This window comes from Nycticebus coucang, chromosome X, assembly GCF_027406575.1.
Source record: "Nycticebus coucang isolate mNycCou1 chromosome X, mNycCou1.pri, whole genome shotgun sequence".
Lineage (NCBI taxonomy): Eukaryota > Metazoa > Chordata > Mammalia > Primates > Lorisidae > Nycticebus > Nycticebus coucang.
Window position 1 is genome coordinate 87,911,570 of NC_069804.1, and position 17,860 is coordinate 87,929,429.

General features: G+C 38.3%; 1 pseudogene; it reads left to right on the forward strand.

Annotated features, from left to right (window-relative positions):
- The first annotated feature begins 10,628 nt into the window (after positions 1-10,628).
- LOC128576892 (60S ribosomal protein L22-like 1) overlaps positions 10,629-17,860 on the forward strand; it is a 70,295-nt pseudogene continuing 63,063 nt past the window's right edge.

The following is a 17,860-nucleotide window of genomic DNA, read 5'->3' on the forward strand; positions in this document are numbered from 1 at the left end:
AAGATGGAGACTTTACTTCTTTTTTGTTTACATGGATGTACCTGGAACATATTCTCCTAAGTAAAGTATCTCAAGAATGGAATAAAAAAGTACCCAATGTACTCAGTACTTCTATGAAACCAATTTATATTTACTCACACTTTCGTGTGAAAGATAGATCACAGCTATAGCCTAGGATGAAGGAGTGTTTGTGTAAGTGCTGGGGCTGTGAGGAGACAGCCTTGCAGCCTCAGGGGAAGCTCGCTCCTGTAATGTTAGGAAAGAGGGGCAAGAAACATGCAACTACACATCTTAGGATGGTGTGTAGCAAAGTTCTTTATTTGGGGGTCTGATTTTATACACTTCTAGTCACGTACACACTTAATCTATCATCTGTTAGTTTCACCATTACCTCATTTTACCTATCTGAAATTAATTTGTAAGGAAATATCCTGTTACCACATCAACACAATCACTTTTGCAGTTAACATTATTTTCTAGATATTGACTAATCTCTTGAACTAACATCTAAATAAAGATCACGAAGAAGAAAACAGCCACAGGGAACAGAGTTAATGGAAGAGTGCCTTCAAGCATTCACTCAGTTTACTCAGGATGAAGTAACAACTGTGTTTCTCCACAAGGCAGAACACCTATCAACCTTTGACAATATGTTTTTAACATACGTCAACCCTCTAATCCATATCTCTGAGGAGGGGTGGCATGCCCTTTGACCTCAGGCTTGACTGTGCACAACTTCAGAGAATCAGCTTGTGAAATTTCAACCCCAGGCAAGCCAGCTCTGTGCATGCCTCAGGGGGACCCAGGTTTCTTAAGCCTCTGTAAAAACAGCAAGCCATTTTTAACTCATGTTGAGTTCACTTTTTGTGCTTGATGTAGGATATGTTTGTTTCTAAATATTATCCTACAAAGGAGAGAAATGGAGTGGGAAAAGAGGGGAGGAGGAGGTTTGATAGAGGGAGGGTAAATGGTGGGACAACACCTATGGAGTATATTTCAAGGGTACAAGTGATACATATGAACTATAGAACATAAATGTCTGAACACAATAATCAAGTAAATGAGGTGAAAGCTATATTAATTAGTTTGATGTAAGCACTCAAAATTGTATAAAAATCAAAACATTGTACCCCACATATGCATAAATGTATTCAGGATCTATGTGTATATGACTTAATAAAAAAATTGTTATTGACCTAATAATCATTCAGTAGGAGACTGTTTAATTTCCATGAATTAGTGTAGACTTGAGTTCTTCTCCTGTGATAAATTTCTAGTTTATCTCTGCAGTGGTCTGGGAAGGTACCTGGTATGATTTCTGTGTTTTTGCAGTTTAGAGAGATGTGTTTTGTAGATAAGATCTGATAAATCTTTGAGAATATCCCATGTGGTGTTTAGAAGAATGTGTATTATGTAATTTTTGGCTAGAATATTCTGTAAATATCTGTCATGTCTATTTCATATAGATTCATTTGTTTAAGCCCATTGCTTACTTTTTTTTAATTTCAGATTAATATGAGGGTACAAATGATTAGGTTCACTGTTTGAGTTCATCAGGCAAAGTGCAAGTTGTAGTGGTGCCCTTCACCCAGGTGGTTTGCTATATACTTTTACATTTGCTCATTACATGGGAGCTTAAATATCACCTGTCACATTTGCCTGCTCCTTCCTCTCCCACTTGAATTTGATTTTTCTTTGTGTGGGCTTGTAGTTGTTTTGCTATTGGTTTTATTTTAGTATTGAGTATATTAGATACTTGGTTTTCTATTCTCATGATACTTTGTGTTTTAAATCCATCCAGATTAATTGAAATAATTTAAAGTCACCGACTTTTTAATGGCATACACCTACCCCAGTTTATTTATCTATTTGTGTGTTAACAAATAGATGTTGAGTCCACATCTTGACAATTCTGATTTGAGGTACAATAAACTTTCTATTGAAAATTTCCTTCTTGTAAATGCTTTTTTTCTTCTGGATAGATACCTAGTGATGGGACTGTGGGATCAAATGGGAGGTCTACTGTTAGCTCTTTAAGGATTCTTCATACTTCTTTCCAAAAAGGATAGATTAGTTTGCAATCCCACCAGCAGTGTAAAAGTGTTCCTTCTCTCCACGTCCATTCCAGCACATGAAGCTCTGGGACTTTGTGGTTTGGGCTATTCTCACTGGAGTTAAGTGATATCTCAAGGTGGTTTTGATTCGCATTTCTCAGATGATTAGGGACAAAGATAATTTTTTCATGTGTTTGTTGGCCATTTGTCTATCTCCTTTGGACAAGATTATATTCATGTCTCTTGCCCATTTATAAATGGGATTGTTTGCTATTTTCTTGTCAGTTAGTTTGAGTTCTCTGTAGTTTCTTTTTATTAGGCCTTTGTCACATTTGTAGCATACAAATGTCATCTCTCATTCTGAAGGTTTTCTGTTTGCTTTAGTTGTTGTGCCCTTAGATATGCAGAAGCTATTTAGCTTGATAGTGTCCTTTTTATTTATTTTTGGTTTTTCTACAATTGCCAATGGCGTCTTTTTCATAAAATTGTTTCCAAGACCAATATCATCAAGACGTTCCCCATACTGTCCTCTAGAGTTTTTATTGCTTCATGTCTTAAATTTAAATAATTATTCCAGTGAGTCAATTTTTATAAGTGATGGGAAGTGGAGGTACAGTTTCATTTTCTACATATGGCTAACCAGTTCTCCCAGCACCATTTATTAAATCAGGATTCTTTTCCTAATGTATGCTTTTGTTTCATTTATTGAAGATCATATGGTGATATGCAGCTGATTTCTTCTCTAGGTTCTCCATTTTATTCCATAGACTTATGTATTTATTTTTGGATTTATATTGATTTGTAGCATAACTTGAAGTCTGGTAATGTGATGCTCTCATAATTTTTTTGTTACAAATTAATATGGCCCACCTAATCTGTTTAGGTTACATTGTTTTTAATTTTAAGGTAAACTTCAAATTTCAGTTGAGCCCTTCACTGAGGGGGCGTACTGAACACCATCACATTGTGCACCTTAGGTGAGATCCTGCCAATGGCCCTCTCTCCTTCCATGAATAGCCCTTCTTTCTCCCCTTCTCCTCTCCCTCCTCTTTCCTCTACCTTATTAGACTATACTTGTTTTTTTATGTCTTGTGTGCATATAGTTGTTTTTTTTTAATTTTTTATTATATATGCATATATATATGTATGTATGTTTCATATTAGCATTAAATACATTGGGTGTTCTTTCCATTCTTAAGATACTTTACTAAGAAGAACGTGTTTCACCTCCATTCAGCTAAACACAAAAGATGTAAAGTCTCCATCTTTTCTTATGGCTGATTAGTACTCCATGGTATACTTACAACACAATTTTTTCATCCATGGGTCGATGGGCACTTGAGTTATTTCCACATCTTGACAATTGAAGGCTATGTTAACCAGATTGATGAAAGTATTTCAAATTGCATGTAAAATCAGCACATTGCGTCCCATAATTGCATTAATGTACACGGCTATGATTTAATAAAAAAAAAATGGTACTGGGAGAAGAGGTTAGCAACATGTAGAAAATTGAAACTGGAGGTGGGAGGAGCAAGATGGCGGTTGAGTAACAGCTTCCTTGCAAATGGGCAACATGAGACTGGAGAGAGAAGACTCCAGGCATCTCTGGCTGGTGGGACCTGCCAAGGAACATATCTTTGGAGACACAGGGAGTCAGCAAGAGACTTATGGACCCCCAAGAGGAGGACAAAGGCAGTGGAGAACTGGCAAGTGGTTGCATGTGTTCATTTTGTCTAAACCTGCCGGCAGCTGTAAGTACAGCAGCAGTGAGATTGCAAACAGGAAAGACCTTACACCTGAGTTAGTTTTTGGAGTTGGCACTCAGTTGAACTACCTTGGGAGAACTTGGGCAAGAGTGTGGAGGATTTTAAGTGTTGTCTAGGGCCCCAGACTGGGTGGCTGAGCCAGAAGTAGTTAATAGTGTTTGTCTGTGGGCTGTGTAGAGCCATTGTGTGAGAACTGCCCCAGCAGCTCTACACTCAGGGTTTCAGAGCAAAGATGGGTGGGGAGACCGTGGGCAAGTAATCTAGTGACTGAGCTGCCTAAAGATGGGGACTGAGATTCTGTACAGACTTGGCCCTCAAGGGCATAGAGTGAGACTGGTTTTGGCACACTGGGCAAGTGGACAGCCACTTCAGGAGGGATCAAAGTGACAAGTGCTTTCCTGAGAAAAATTCTGCTTAGCCAAAGTTAGCAGTTTAAAGTGTCTTTTAAGCAGGCTGAGGAGAGATTTAGGCTCGCCACCCTGTAGTGTTTGAGAAATCAACTGAAGCCTCCAGTCTCTATCATATATAGCTATATCAGCATTGCGATTAACACCTCATACCCCAGAAGATTGCCTGTTGCCCAGACAATATTGAGCAAGACATATATACTGCTTTTTTAAAATTTCAACTATTTCCCTCTAGATTTTTCTTTTTACCTTTCTTTTCATTCTTCATTTTCTAGTTTAAATATAATTTTACATTGGTGCCTTTTTTTTTTTAGTGTTAAAGGGCATCAACATTTTATTATTTTTTTATTGAATTAAGGCTGTGTACATTAGTGCAATCAAGGGGTACAATGTGCTGGTTTCATATACAATCTGAAATATTTTCATCAAACTGTTTAATATAGCCTTCATGGCATTTTCTTAGTTATTGTATGTAGACATTTGTATTTTGCCTTTAGTAGGTTTCACCTATACCCATTCTAAGATGCACCGTAGGTATGACCAGACCAATTACCTGCTCTCCACCCTACTCCCCCCTCCCCTTGACCCTTTCCCCATATTCTTGTGCTATAGTTGGGTTATAGCCTTCATATGAAAGCTATAAATTAGCTTCAGAGTAGGGCTGAGTACATTGGATACTGTTTCTTCCATTCTTGAGATACTTTGTAAGAAGAATATGTTCCAGCTTCGTCCATGTAAACATGAAAGAGGTAAAGTCTCCATCTTTCTTTAAGGCTGCATAATAATATTCCATGGTGTACATGTACCGTAATTTGTTAATCCATTTGTGGGTCGATGGGCACTTGGGCTTCTTCCATGACTTAGCAATTATGAATTGGGCTGCAATAAAAATTCTGGTACAGATGTCTTTTTTATATTGTGAGTTTTGGTCTTCTGGGTATGTACCTAGTAAAGGAATTATAGGATCGAATGGCATGTCTACTTTCACATCTGTAAGTATTCTCCAAACTTCCTTCCAAAACGAATGAACTAGTGTGCATTCCCACCAGCAGTGTAGAAGTGTGCTCTTTTCTCCACATCCATGCCAACATCTCTGGTTTTGGGATTTTGTTATGTGGGTTAATCTTACTGGAGTTAGGTGATATCTGAAAGTAGTTTTGGTTTGCATTTCTCTGATGATTAAGAACGATGAGCATTCTTTCATGTGTCTGTAGGCCATGAGCCTGTCTTCTTAAGAGAAGTTTCTCTTCAAGTCTTTTGCTCACCCTGAAATGGGATCACTTGTACTTTTCTTGCTAATATGTTTGAGTTCTCTGTGGATTCAGGTTATTAAACCTTTGTCAGAGGTATAACCTGCAAATATTTTCTCCCATTCTGAGGGCTGCCTGCTTACTATACTTACTATGTTTTCTGTGCAGAAGCTTTTTAGTTTGATTAGGTCCAAGTAGTGTATTTTTGATACTGCTTCAATTGCCTGGGGAGTCCTCCTCACAAAATATTCACCCAGGCTGATTTCTTGAAGAGTTTTCCCTGCACTTTCTTCAAGTAATTTTATAGTTTCATGTCTTATGTTTAAATCTTTTATCCAGTGAGAGTCTATCTTGGTTAATGGTGAAAGGTATGGGTCCAGTTTCAGTCTTCTACAGGTCGCCAGCTAGTTCACCCAGCACCATTTGTTAAATAGGGAATCTTTTCCCCACTGAATGTTTTTAATTGGCTTGTCAAAGATCAAATAACCGTAAGTAGCTGGATATAGCTCTTGGTTCTCTATTCTGATCCAGACATCTACTTCTCTGTTTTTGTGCCAGTACCATGCTGTTTTGATCACTATCGATTTGTAGTATACTCTGTGGTCTGGTAGCGTGATTCCTCCTGCTTCATTTTTATTTCTGAGTAATGTCTTGGCTATTCGAGGTTTTTTCTAATTCCATGTAAAACAAAGTGCTGTTTTTTCGAGATCTTTAAAATATGACAACGGAGCTTTAATAGGAATTGCATTAAAATTATATATTGCTTTGGGTAGTATGGTCATTTTAACAATGTTGATTCTTCCCAGCCATGAGCATGATATGTTTTTCCATTTGTTAACATCTTCAGCTATTTCTTTTCTTAATTCATAGTTCTCTTTATAGAGATCTTTCACGTCCTTTGTTTGGTATGCTCCCAAATATTTCATCTTCTTTGGCACTACTGTGAAAGGAATAGAGTCCTTTACTGTTTTTTCGACTTGGATATTGTTGGTATATATAAAGGCTACAGATTTATGGGTGTTGATTTTTTAGCCTGAGATATTGCTCTATTCCTTGATCATTCTAAATGTTTTGTAGTAGAATGTCTAGTGTTTTCCAGATATATGATCATATCATCTGAGAATAGTGAATGTTCAATCTCTTCTGACCCTACGTGGATACCCTTGATCGCCTTTTCTTCCCTAATTGCAAAGGCTAAAACTTTCATTACAATGTTAAAGAGCCATGGAGACAATGGGCAACCTTGCCTGGTTCCTGATCTTAGTGGAAATGATTTCAATTTAACTCCTTTCAATACGATACTGGCTGTGGGTATGCTATAGATGGCCTCTATTAGTTTAAGAAATGCCCCTTGCATACTAATTTTCTTAAATGTTCTCAACATGAAGGATGATGGATATTATCAAAAGCTTTTTCTGCATCAATTGGGACAATAATATGGTCTTTATTTTTTAGTTTGTTTATGTGCTGAATTACATTTTTAGGTTTATGTATATTGAACCAGACTTGAGACACTGGGTTAAATCCCACTTGGTCATGGTGTATAAATCTTTTGATGTGTTGTTGAATTCTGTTTGCTAGAATCTTATTATATATTTTTGCAACAATATTCATTAGTGATATTGGTTTATAATTTTCTTTTCTTGTTGGGTCTTTCCCTAGTTTAGGGATTAAGGTGATGTTTGCTTCATAGAATGTGTTGGGTAGTATTTTTTCTTTTTCTATATTTTGGAAGATGTTTAATAACATAGGCATGAATTCTTCTTTAAAGGTTTGGTAGAATTCTGACGTGAAGCCATCTGGTCCCGGGCTTTTCTTTTTAGAGACATTTTGTATATTTGATGGTATTTTGGAACTTTATATAGGCCTTCTCAACATTTCCACTTAGTTCTGGCTACGTCTTCCTAGGTGGAGTGCCTCCAAGTATTTGTCAATTTCCTTGAGATATTTATATTTCTGAGAATAAATTTCTTGTAATATTTGTTAAAGATTTTTTTAATTTCTGAGAGTTCTGTTGTTATTTTGTCTTTACCATTTCCGATTGATGAAATTAGAGATTTCACTCTTCTTTTCCTGGTTAGATTAGCCAAAGGTTTATGTATTTTATTGATCTTTTAAAGAAAGCAACTTTATGATTTATTGATCTGTTGTATAATTCTTTTGTTTTCAATTTCATTTAATTCTGCTCTAATTTTGGTTATTTATTTTCTTCTGCTGGGTTTGGGGTTGGAATGGTCTTCATTCTCCAGTTGCTTGAGATGTTCCATTAAGTTGTTTACTTCCTCTCTTTCCGTTTTCTTGAGGAAGGCTTGCAGTGCTATAAATTTTCCTTTCCCAGAGGTTCTGATAATTTGTGTTTTCATTGTCATTTTGTTTCAAAAATTTGGCAATTTCCTTCTTAATCCCATTTATGACCCATCTACACTTCAGCATAAGGTTATTTAGCTTCCATGTTTTTGTATTTGTATGCAGGTTCCTGTTGTTATTGAGTTCAACTTTTATTCCATGACGGTCTGAAAAGATGCAAGGAATAATTTTTATTTTTTTAAATTTGCTCAGGTTAGATTTGTGACCTAGGATGTGATCAATTTTGGAGTATGTTATGTGGGCTGATGAGAAGAAAGTGTATTCAGTTTTGTTGGGATGAAATGTTCTGTAGATGTCTGTTAAATCCAGATGTTGAATGGTTAAGTTTAAATCCAAAATTTCTTTGCTCAGCTTCTTTTTGAAGAATCTATCTAACTCTGCTAAAAGGGTGTTAAAATCTCTGACTACTACAGAACTGGTGGAAATCAAGTTGCTCATGTCTGTTAGAGTTTCTCTTATCAATTGATATACATTCTGGTTGGGGTCATAAATATTAATAATTGAAATCTCATCATGTTGAGTATTACCTTTAACAAATATGAAGTGTCCATCTTTATCCTTCCTTATTTTGGTTGGTTTAAAGCCTATTGTATCTGCGAATCGGATTGAAACACCTGCTTTTTTCTGCTTTCCATTTGACTGGAATATAGATGACCATCCCTTCACCTTGAGTCTATATTTATCTTTTAAGGTAAGATGAGATTCTTGTATGTGGCAGATATATGGCCGGGGTTTTTGTATCCAGTCAGCCAACCTGTGCCTCTTCTGAGGGCAATTTAAACCATTCACATTAATTGAGAATATTGATAAGCCTTTCAAAAGTCCCATGGACATTTTTAAACTTTTTGCCACTGTGGAAGTTGGAATTTGATCAAAAGTTTCTGGGTGAGTTTACTTTTGTGGTATAGGATTGTGCTTGTCTTTATGGAGGATAGGTCTGAGAATATCCTGGAGAGCTGGTTTAGTTATGGCAAACTTGTTCAATATGTGAATGTCATTAAAGTATTTAATTTCTCCATCATAAATGAAACTCAGTTTATCTGGATGCAGGATCCTGGGTTGAAAGTTATTTTGTTTTTGGAGATTAAATGTTGATGACCATCCTCTTCTAGCTTGAAAGTTTTCAGCAGAGAGATCTGCAGTTTTTCTAATATTCTTCCGCTTGTAGGTTATGGTTTTCTTACATCTGGCTGCTTTCAGAATTTTCTCCTTCATATTAACTTTAGTGAAATTGATTATGATGTGTCTGGGGAATTTCTTATTCAGGTTCAGTCATGGTGGAGTTCTGAAACTGTCTGCCATCTGAATTTCAGAATCTCTTGGCATGTCTAGAAATTTCTCTTTCATAATCTCATTAAGAAGAGACTCAGTGCCTTGTGAAGCCACTTCATCACTTTCGGGGATCCCTATAAGGCAAATATGTTTTTTTTCAAATTATCCCAGAGCTCTCTGAGAGAGCGATCTGTTTTTGCCCTCCATTTCTCTTCCTCATTGAAAGTTTGGGAGCTTTCAAAAGCTTTGTCTTCAATGTCAGAAATTCTTTCTTCTGCTTATTCCATTCTGTTACTTAGGGATTCTACTGTATTTCTCAGATCTTAGAGAACTGCAACTACTTGTCTCAATGTGTCAAAATTTTTGTTCATTTGGTCTTTCAATTTGTTGAATTCTTGAGATGTCTTGTGGATTACTGCTTAGAATTCTAATTTCTTTTTATTTGCTATCCAGATTCTGAATTCGATTTCTGACATCTCAGCCACTTGTTTATGCATGGGATCTTGTGCTGTGTCTGCTTTGTTGTTCTTTGGGGGAGTTAATCTACTCTGATTATTCATATTGCCATAGTTTTTCCATTGATTCCACCCCATTATTGTTGTTCACCATTGCTTCTGGCCATCTTCATAATTGGGGAGAGGTCTCTCCAAGATTAAATCCTGGCAGGATCACTCTATTGTTGCTGAATCTTTGCAGGGAATGACCCTGTGTAGGTCCTATGGGAGCCCCAGCCAGAAAATTCTGGCTGTGGGAGCAGCTCTGGAGTGTGGCACACCAGCATTGAGCAACAGGGCGGGGGGCAATGCACACGGCTCTTTGAGTGCCTGGCGCCCATTGATTTTGGCACAGAGAGCCCCAGGCTCCAGCCATCTCAGGCCAGGAGGAGGGCTATGCACAGAGGTGGGCTCTGGAGGGAGGGCGTGGGTCTTGTGGCTACCAGAGTTTCTGATCAGACGGGTGGGCCTGGAAGGAGGCAATGAGGGTACAGGAGGGAGGACATGGGTTGCATGGCTCGTGGAGTTCCTGGCCATGTTGGGTGGAGGCCCGGTGGGTGCAGAGTGCGGGGCTGCATAGTTGCCAGTGGCGGCCCTGGCTGGGGTGGGTGTGTGGAGGCCTGGCAGGTGTAGTGTGCAGGGCCATGCTGTTGCTGGGAAGTCCCTGTCTGGGGTGGGTGTGTGGAGGACCGGCGGGCCTGAAGCATGAGGCCATGCAGTTGCCAGCAATGTCCCTGGCTGCAATGGGTGTGTGGAGGCCCAGTGGGCATGGTGCTTGGGGCTGTGTGGTTGCTGGCGAAGTCCATGACTGGGACGTTCATGCGGAATCCCGGCAGGCACGTGGCATGGGGCCATGTGGTTGCCGGTGGAGTCCCTGGCCTGGGCAGGCACGGGTTGCTGGGCTGTACTGTTGTCCAAAGTCCTTAGCTGGGTTGGGCGTATGGAGTCCCGGGGGGTGTGGGGCATGGAACCGCTGGTTGCCGGTGGATTTCCTGGCCATGGCAGGCACAGGTCAATGGGCCATGTGGTTGCCAGTGAGTCCCTGGCTTGGGCAGTCTTACAGAGGCCAGGTGGGCGTGGGGAGCATGACCGGGTTGTTGCCAGCGGACTCCCTGGCTGGGGTGGCCACAGGGCCGTATGGTTGTTGAAGGAGTCCCTGGTGAGGGTGGGCTCGGCATGGTCCCCAGAGTCTCTTGCTGGGTGGCGCTTGGTCCGGCAGACAGAGGGAGCACTGCTCAAGAACTTCTTCCCTCAGTCTCAGCAGTGGTTAGGCTTCTGGTTCATCAGGTAAGGAGGGAAGGGTGTGCCGGAAGTTCAGAATGGCAGGTAAGACTTTAGTTCAATTTTTCTACCTAGCAAGAAAGTGTTCAAAGTCACAGCAGGTTCCCTCTGAGGAAGTAGTCCCCACTTCCCTTAGCACTCACGCATGGGGTGAGACAAGAGGTCCACAGTTCACCACTTGTCTGTAGAAAACCTTCAGGAGCAAATGAAGAGAAAATAGAAAGGAGACAGAAAAGCAAAAAGCCCACAGCTTTCTTGGGGGAGGGGATGGACACTTTTCCTTTCAGATGAATTTTGTACCTGAAGCTTGGTTTCTTGGAGTCGCAGCTTCCCTTAGCAGAGGTGACCTGCAGTTATCATTTCTCTCTTGGCTGGGCTCCCAGTCTTCATCTTAATTGGGCTGTTTCTGGACGTTATAGTTCCTATTGGACAGGAGTCTGTTTAGGAAGCTGCGTTTAGTTAGCCATCGTGCCCTTCCCCCTCCATTGGTGCCTTCTTTTATGATTATAACTTCATTTGTGCTAGTGTTTCTACCCCTATTATTTGTTTTTTTCCCCAAATTTTATCTCATAAAATATCTGTTTGCTTGTTTTGGTTTGATTTGTAGCATTTTTTTCTTTCCTCTCTACTTGGTGGAGGTTGAGTACTGTGTCTGAACAGACTAGCAATGAGCTACTAACCTCAAGGGAACCACCCAAAATGGCACTCCTAGAGGTTGGGGGTTTTAAGGTTTGACCAAATTATTCTACTTTACACCTATATTGCTCCTGTCTCCCTCTTACTGTGGCTCTCTTATTTTTGTCAATATTTCATTTTACACACCCCTTCACCTTTCTCTTTTCTCTCTCTCTTTTTTTTTCCCTTCTTGCTCTTCAATCTTCTTATTTTTCTGGTCCTGTACCAAAAGGACTCATTGAAACCCTAGGCCAGAGGCACAGTAACTTGAAGAGCAAGAGGAAGTGAAAGGAAATTTATGGCAATGAAACAGATAAAAGAAAACACTCATGAGAAAGTATTAGTATAAATATCCTGACAACATGAAAAACCAGTCCAGGGCAACCCACCCAAGGGACCGTGAGGTAGCTACTGCAGAGGATTCCAGCTATAAAGAAATGTTAGGAATTACAGAAGGGAAATTTAGAATACAAATGATGAAAACAAGGAAGGAAATTATGGCAACAATTAAAGAAACTGCTGATAAAGTGGAAAATATCCAAAAGGAAATCACAAAACAGGTTCAAATAAGAGATGAATGATATGAAGAATATAGAAAATATATTGCAGAGCTGAAGGAACTGAAGCAGTCAATTAGGGAACTTAAAGATGCAATAGAAAGTATCAACAACATATTAGACCATGTAGAAGAAAGGACCTCAGCGGTAGAGGACAAAGCTCTTGTGATAACTCAGATAGTTAAAGAGATAGAAAATAAAATAGAGAAACAGAACACTTACTGACAGAATTATGAGACTTTATGAAGCATTCAAACATATGAGTAATAGGGATTCCAAAAGGGGTAGAAGAATGCCCCAGGCTATTGGAAGCCATTCTAGAGAATATTATAAATGAAAATTTCCCAAATATTACCAACAATTCTGACATACTCCTTTCAGAGCAATATCAGACCCAAAATCACCCCAACTCTAACTCAGCTTCTTCAAGACACATTGTGATGAACCTGTCCAAAGTCAAGACAAAAATAAAAGATTATTCAAGCTGCCAGGAGTAAGTACCAGTTGACCTACAGGGGCAAATCCATCAGGGTGACTGCAGAATTCTCTACTGAAACTTTTCAAGCAAGAAGACAATGGTCATCTACCTTTAATCTATACAAACAGAACAATTTCCAGCCAGGCATTTTAAATCCTGCTAACCTGAGCTTTAAAATTGACAGAGAAATCAAATCATTTTCTGATATACAAACATTGAGCAAATTTGCCACAAGACCAGCTCTACACGAAATACTTCAACCTGTTCTACACATTTACCATCACAATGGATCAACAGCAAAATAAGAACTCAGAAATTAAAGGACAGAAACTAACTTCCACAATGATGCAGAATATAAAATTAAGCAATTGACTCTCACAAACTAAGATGAATAGAACATTACCACACTTATAAATTATCTCAATAAATGTTTATGGCTTGAATTTCCCACTAAAGAGTAATCAATTGGCTGACTGCAGTAAAAAACACAAGCCATCCATTTGCTGTCTGCAGGAAACATACCTAGCTTCAAAAGACAAATTAAAACTCTGAGTTAAGGATTGGAAGACAATTGTTCAGGCAAATGGAATTCAGAAGAAAGGAGGAGTTTCAATCTTAATTTCAGATACATGTGGATTTAAAGCAACTAAAGTCAAAAAATACAAAGATTATCACTTTATATTGGTCAAAGGAAAAATACAAGAAGATGTTTCAATTCTATATATTTGTACACCCAACTTAAATGCTCCAACATTCTTTTTTTTTTTTAATTCCAATTCCTATTTATTAATCCAAGGAATGGGAATATGTGCACTAAGTTCTAGTGTCAAGGCAGAAGAGAAATATTATTATAGCGTTTACAGCTCCACAATCAGAGGTAAAGCACCAGCGCTGCAGTTAACTCCTTCAGCACTCGTGGTTCCTGTGTCTTAGACAGACCTGATCCAGGTTTTCTCTCAGTAGCCAAGGTCTTTCCTGTGCTCTGGTACATCTGTCTTTTCTATCTAAAAAGTACCATTTTCCTTCCTTAAATTTACATATATGCCTTGTTACAGCCACACTTACGGTGGTATTAAAAAATAAAATCTAAGTTTCAAATATTAAGTGTACAAATTGTACATCAACTTTATGTCCACCATGTATATAAACATATAGATTTTATGCATGTTTAAACTATGGGACCAAAGAACAGCTTAAAAACTTTTTGATAATTATTTTGTTGATTCAGTTTCTAAAAGAAAAAGGACTACCTGATTGGAAACAAAAGTTATTCATGGCTTTAATATTCTAGTTCTAAATGTTTCACTTTTTCTTTTCTTTCTTTTTTTTATTAAATCATAGCTGTGTACATTGATATGATCATGGGGCATCATACACTCGAATCATAGACCATTTGACACATTTTCATCATGATGGTTAACATAGCCTTCCTGGCATTATCTCAGTTACTGTGCCAAGACATTTACATTCTACATTTACCAAGTTTCGCAAATACTCCTGTAAGATGCACCACAGGTATAATCCCACCAATCCCCTCCCTCTACCCACCACCCCCATCTCTCCCCTCCCTTTCCCACTTCCCCCTATTGTTAGGTTGTAACTGGGTTATAGCTTTCATGTGAAAGCCCCAATTAGTTTCAAAGTAGGGCTGAGTACATTGGGTACTTTTTCTTCCATTCTTGAGATACTTTACTAAGAAGAATATGTTCCAGCTCCACCCATGTAAACATGAAGAAGGTAAAGTCTCCATCTTTCTTTAAGGCTGCATAATATTCCATGGTGTACATATACCACAATTTATTAATCCATTCGTGGATCGATGGGCACCTGGGCTTTTTCCATGACTTAGCAATTATGATTTGGGCTGCAATAAACATTCTGGTACAAATATCTTTTTTATGTTGTGATTTTTGGTCTTTTGGGTATATGCCCCACAGAGGAATTACAGGATTGAATGGCAGATCTATTTTTAGATCTCTGAGTGTTCTCCATATATCTTTCCAAAAGGAATGTATTAATTTGCATTCCCACCAGCAGTGCAGAAGTGTTCCCTTTTCTCTGCATCCACGCCAACATCTCTGGTCTTGAGATTTTGTGATATAGGCTAGTCTCACTGGAGTTAGATGATATCTCAAAGTAGTTTTGATTTGCAATTCTCTGATGATTAAAGATGATGAGCATTTCTTCATATGTCTGAAGGCCACGCGCCTGTCTTCTTCAGAGAAGTTTCTCTTCACATCCCCTGCCCAGCCTGCGATGGGATCCCTTGTTTTCTTTTCTTCCTGATGCGTTTGAGTTCTCTGTGGATTCTTGTTATTAATCCTTTGTCAGAGATATAACCTGCAGGTATCTTCTCCCATTCTGAGGGCTGTTTGCTTGCTTTACTTACTGTGTTCTTGGCTGTGCAGAAGCTTTTTAGTTTGATCAAGTCCCAGTAGTGTATTTTTGAAGCTGCTTCAATTGCTTGGGGGGGTGCTCCTCATAAAATACTCGCCCATCCAGATTTCTTCAAGGGTTTTCCCTGCAATCTCCTCTAGTATTTTTATAGTTTCATTTCTTAAGTTTAAATCTTTAATCCAATGAGAGTCTATCTTAGTTAATGGTGAAAGGTGTGGGTCCAATCCCAGTCTTCTGCAGGTTACCAGCCAGTTTACCCAGCACCATTTGTTAAATAGTTAATCTTTCCCCCACTGAATGCTTTTATTGGCTTGTCAAAGATCAAATAACAGTAAGTAGCTGGATTCATCTCTTGGTTCTCTATTCTGTTTCAGATATCTACTTCTCTGTTTTTGTGCCAATACCATGCTGTTTTGATCACTATCAATTTGTAGTAAAGTCTGAGGTCTGGTACTGTGATTCCTCCTGTTTTGTTTTTATTTCTGAATAATGTCTTAGCTATTCGAGGTTTTCTCTGATTACATATAAAACGAAGTATTGTTTTTTCAAGATCTTTAAAGTATGACAGCGGAGCTTTAATAGGGAGTGCGTTAAAATTATATATTGCTTTGGGTAGTATGGACATTTTAATAATGTTGATTCTTCCCAGCCATGAGCATGGTATGTTTTTCCATTTGTTAACATTTTCAGCTATTTCTTTTCTTAGAGTTTCATAGTTCTCTTTATAGAGATCTTTCACGTCTTTTGTTAGGTAAATTCCCAAATATTTCATCTTCTTCGGCACTACTGTGAATGGGATAGAGTCCTTAACTGCTTTTTCAACTTGACTATTGTTGGTGTATATAAAGGCTACGGATTTATGGATGTTGATTTTGTAACCTGAGACGCTGCTGTGTTCCTTGATCACTTCTCGGAGTTTTGTAGTAGAGTCCCTAGTGTTTTCCATATACACAATCATATCATCTGTGAAGAGCAAAAGTTTAATCTCTTCTGACCCTATATGGATACCCTTGATCGCCTTTTCTTCCCTAATTGCGGTGGCTAAAACTTCCATTACAATTTTAAAAAGCAATGGAGACAATGGGCAGCCTTGTCTGGATTCCTGATCTGAGTGGAAATGATTCCAATTTAACTCCATTCAATATGATATTGGCTGTGGGTTTGCTGTAGATGGCCTCTATCAGTTTAAGGAAAGTCCCTTCTAGACCAATTTTCTTCAGTGTTCTGATCATGAAGCGATGCTGGATATTATCAAAAGCTTTTTCTGCATCAATTGAGAGAATCATATGGTCTTTGTTTTTTAATTTGTTTATGTGCTGGATTACATTTATAGATTTACGGATATTGAACCAGCCTTGAGACCCTGGGATAAAACCAACTGGTCATGAATTATAATTTGTTTGATGTGTTGCTGGATTCTGTTTGTTAGGATCTTGTTGAATATTTTTGCATCTATATTTATTAGTGATATTGGTCTATAATTTTCTTTTCTTGTTGGGTCTTTTCCTGGTTTGTGGATCAGGGTGATGTTTGCTTCCTAGACCGTGTTGGGTTGTCTTCCTTCTTTTCCTACCTTTTGGAACAGGTTGAGTAATGCACGTACTAATTCCTCTTTAAAAGGTTAGGTAGATTTCTCACGTGAAACCATCTGGTCCCGTGCTTTTCATTTTAGGGAGGTTTTGTATAGTTGATGCTGTTTCTGAACTTGATATGGGCCTGCTCAGTATTTCCACTTGATTCTGGCTAAGTCTTGGAAGGTGACGTGCTTCCAAGTATCGGTCAATTTCCTTCAGATTTTCATATTTCTGGGAATAAAGTTTCTTGTAATATTCATTGAGGATTTTTTGGATTTCTGACGAGTCTGTTGTTATTCCATCTTTGTTGTTTCTGATTGATGATAGTAGAGATTTTACTCTTTTTTTTCTGATTAGGTTGGCCAGAGGTTTATCTATTTTATTGACCTTTTCAAAAAACCAGCTTTTTGATTTATTGATCTCTTGTATTATTCTTTTGTTTTCAATTTCATTTCATTCTGCTCTAATTTTGGTTATTTCTTTTCTTGCACTGGGTTTGGAGTTGGAATGTTCTTCCTTTTCCAGTTGCGTGAGATGTCCCATTAAGTTGTTAACTTCCTCTCTTTCCGTTCTCTTGAGGAAGGCTTGCAGTGCTATAAATTTCCCTCTTAGAACTGCCTTTGCCGTGTCCCGGAGGTTCTGATAGTTTGTGTCTTCATTGTCATTTTTGTTCCAAAAAAATTGGCGATTTCTTTCTTAATCTCATCTCTGACCCAGCTATCATTCAGCATAAGGTTATTTAACTTCCATGTTTTTGTATGGGTATGCAGATTCCTGTTGTTACTCAATTCAAGTTTTATTCCATGATGGTCCAAGAAGATGCATGGAATAATTTCTATTCCTTTAAATTTACTGAGATTAGACTTGTGACCTAAAATGTGGTCAATTTTGGAGTAAGTTCCGTGGACTGATGAGAAGTATGTGTATTCACTTTTGTTGGGATGAACTGTTCTGTAGATGTCTGCTAAATCTAAATATTGGATGGTTACTTTTAAATCTAAGATTTCTTTGCTCAGCTTCTTTCTGGAGGATTGATCCAACACTGACAAAGGAGTGTTGAAACCTCTGACGATTATGGAGCTGGAGGAAATCAAGTTACTCATGTCTGTTACAGTTTCTCTTATAAATTGAGGTGCATTCTGGTTGGGTGCATAGATATTAATAATTGAGATCTCATCATATTGCGTATTACCCTTAACAAATATGAAGTGACCATTCTTGTCCTTCCTTACTTTTGTTGGTTTAAACCTACTGTATCTGCAAATAAAATTGCAACACCTACTCT